The sequence below is a fragment of the Melanaphis sacchari genome, unplaced genomic scaffold (assembly GCF_002803265.2).
Source record: "Melanaphis sacchari strain LSU unplaced genomic scaffold, SCAv2.0 Contig0_pilon_pilon, whole genome shotgun sequence".
In the NCBI taxonomy this organism is placed as follows: domain Eukaryota; kingdom Metazoa; phylum Arthropoda; class Insecta; order Hemiptera; family Aphididae; genus Melanaphis; species Melanaphis sacchari.
This window is the reverse complement of record NW_020270366.1, coordinates 333,990-338,094: the sequence shown is the minus strand read 5'-3', so window position 1 is coordinate 338,094 and position 4,105 is coordinate 333,990.

The window sequence follows — 4,105 nt, the reverse complement described above, 5'->3', positions numbered from 1 at the left end:
CCATAAATATACAAGAACATATTTTTATTTAAATAATAAAATACTTTTAATGGAACGTCATACCGATCACGTGCATTGTTTCTGTCTTTCTAAATTAGGACTATAGTTTTAACTATTTCATGTAAGAAGAATTCATTTTTCATCAAATTTGCAACATTATTATTATTATTTACAAATATATCTATAGACTACAATACCCTTGATAATTTCAACTTAAAGTTTAAAAATATTTCAATTCACTCTAATACTAAAAATAACATAATAAAATGGTTTCTTCTAAGCTTTAAATATTTTTGGCTGTATAAAAGACGGAGTCAATTTGTACTGATATGATATCATCTTAAGTACTGATTATATTTGTTCTTAAATTCTGGAATTCTTTAGTTTAAATAATATATATTTAAAAAAACAAGTATAATTTCTTTAATTAACTTAAGTTATATAAATGAACAAATATTGGATTAAATAAACCATGTTTTGGTTTTAATTCAATCGCCAATATATTATAGGTAAATATAAAAATTAAAATATATTAATTTTAATCAAGTACTCAATAATGATCGGTTATTATAATTCTATAATAATTATAATTCTACTATTTCGTAGATCCGTGTGTTTTAAGTCTTAATAACCGATATATTTAAATGAGTAGTAACCATAATAGTAATACTATAACCTAACTTGACTAATAGTTATTCTTTTCATTCTATCTTCTAGATCTTGATGTGTTTGGCAATGTTGAGTGTTGCATTCGCAATGCCCGCTGCACAACCAACCGGTGCAGAACATGAGAATATGAAAACTGCGGAAACATCGCATATCCACTTGCCGTTTTCGTTTAGTTTTGGTGGATATCCGCGATATGCGCCTTACGGATTCAGAAGTGGCTTAGGTATTGAATTAATTTAAATCGTTACTATTTAGTTGAAAAACTTAAAAAGAACGTGCATAATACATATGAATATTTTATTTATTTTTGACACTAAATACTATTTGATTTGCAGGTATTTCTATTGGCTATCCATCTCCTTATTCTCATGCATACGGTTATTCGGACGACTACCCGCAATATGTGTTTTAATTATAAGATACAACGATCACATTCTTACACAATATCCAAAAATAATTTCAAATTTAAACTTATCTCTAATTTTATGTAATGATTAAAAATAAATGCAAACATCAGATTTAATTTTTTTCTTTTTGTCCTATGAGCGTGTTGTTGAAAAAATACAGATATATATTTTAAATGTTGATAAGATTACAATTTAGTTTAGTTACAGACTTAAAGTTTATGTTTTTATAAATAGGAATTAATTTGATTTGAAATAATCATCATGTTTTATTATTGCTCAATTAATTGAAAAACATGTATTTTTTTTTTTTTTACCAATTTACATTTAATAGCTGATTAAAAAATTACTGGCATAAGTAAATATGTTTATTTATAATACAATTGATCATTGGACGTTGAAATAGTTGAAACAATAAAAAATAATTATTTAGTTTCTCATTATTTTACCTATGGTCTATATCTATACTCTGTTCAGTTTAAGAGTACACCGGTTTGTGCATAATATATTGCTGACTCAGTCAGCCTGACTGCTGTAAGTAGCCGGATCCTTTTGGTTGATTGTTCGGTAACAATCGTTATCAGCCGTTTGTGACGGAAGAACAGGTGGTAGTAGCAAATGTGGGGATGATCGATGAGCGAACATCAGTATTAATAACCGATAGTAGTCATTCAAAGATAAAATAAGTTATCGTTCGTCAGCTGATGTACTCTCAAACTGAAAATAGTATAGCCATAATAGAACAATGATGTTTTGTTGGTTTTACGAAAAAATATTAAACTATTTAACTATCAAAGTGGTCTGATATTTATTCTATATATATTAATTTTTACAGTAACTTCTGAAAATAAGCAATGATATTATACTGTATCGAAGAACTACAGAATAATAAAAAAATCTATAAAAAATATTATATATTTACATGATGTTAAAAAAAAAAAAAAAAAAAAAAAAAAACAATTTAATGGATGCACCTTAAATGGGTGATCGTATATTATGAGGGGTGTAATAAACATAAACCAATTTAGAGGTTTTAATGTTTTCTTTAGGTTTTGTTGACTTACTGTTGTCACAGTAAAACTGACAGAGATATGGCCACATAGATAAACCAAAAGACTCATGGAAATAAATTAAATTAAACATCATGTTCTATAGTGATGAAGTGTACTTTTAAACAGCGTGTGGCTGACATATTTTTAAAAGTGTTAATATTGTATTGTATTTTTGAGTATTTTATTTCATTTCACATAATTAATTACAGCAGTTGCTAATTGGGAATACAATATGAGTGCACACAATTTAAACTAAAATGTATCAAATGTCCATGACACAACATTGCTCCAACAACAAAAGAGTTTTGATTGTTTTATTTATAACAAAACAAATTTCATAAATTTAATTTTTGTAAATCCTATCACGCTATAGTTTTTAAAATTACGAGAATTTGGATAATACTCGATGACTTAAAATATGAATGAAGAATAATTATTTAAGTTGTCTAAATTAACAAAAAAGGTACTAACCGTTTAATAATAAACAATTTCTAATTATGAATGCTATTAATGTCAAATGTAATCATAACACTTGTAATGTATTTTAACTATAGAGCGTAATTAGAATTAAGATATAGAATAAGATAATTTAATGTGTTACATATATATATTTATTTTTCAAAATTAGTGTCATTTTACATTTTTAAAAACAATTTAAGATAATAAAAAAATTTGGCTGCAAAAAAAGAAAGTCATATCTTTTAATGCAAACATTTAGTGTCTTATAAATTTACAATGTATATAGTATAATATGTATAATTATTGATTATTGGAACTTGACAATATTTAGCATTATTTTATTAAACTACACTCATTATTTAAAATCTAAAAAATTATATTTTTAAATATTTTTCTATTGTTATAATTTGTTAAGTGTTTTTCCTTTTTAAAACGATAACCAATATTTTTAATTTTCATTTTTGAAACAAAATATTTTTAGTTGCCTTTTTATATAACATAAAAATCGAAATTTAGATAAGAAGCTTATGAGTTATTATAATTTAAGTTTTTAAAGTTTAGATAAGCCAACCATAAAAATGTTTTATTTTTACAGGAAATTATGTAAGATAAATATTATCAAAAAAATGTATTGATTTTGAAATAATAAGTATTGTCCAACAAAAGAATTACCTTGTATAGAACTATGTATTAAACTTTCATAATGAAAAGATTAATAGCTGTTTCAGTTAATGCGAGTATAATATTATATTATGTAAATTAGATAAAATAATGAATACCTATTTTATTTGTTATGTTTTTGGAACTTGGGAGTTCTAGTTTTAATTTGAAGAGATGAAAGTTATTGCAAAACTAGAATTTTCGTTATCGATACACATTTTATATACAATCACATAAGCATTATTAAGGGTTTGTAGTTTTTAACATGTCTGAACAATTTTGTTTTTCTACCGACATCTATATTCCACTGTTTACTGTTTACAAATATGGGTTATTTAATTAAAGTTGTGTAATAATATTCATTATGTTTGTATGAGTTGAGTAAAAATTAGAATTTTGTCAAGTACACTGAACAATTGAAAGAGCTATGAGATACCTGAGTATATAAATATACTTAAAACATCAAAATTAAAAAAAATAATTTATTACATTTTAACAAAATTAAAATAGTAAATACAAAAAACAGCACGTTTTATTCACATTTCAAAGTTTTCAATTTGTCACATACAATTAAAATTATTATTCATATACAAAATAATGAATTATAAAGCATTTTATACTAAGATTATGTATTTGAACACTTTTGTACCAATATTATCTTTAAAGGTTCAAGTTATATATAAATTATACTATATTACAATGGAGTGATGATTTATATGACATAAATTTTAATTATTTATAAAATAACATAAAAATATTTTTCAAGCAATTATACATAAATTATAGTAAATTATTAATATTTTGATTATTTTTTTCACAGTTTAAATAATAAAAATGTATCAAAAAAAAAAATAAAAAAAT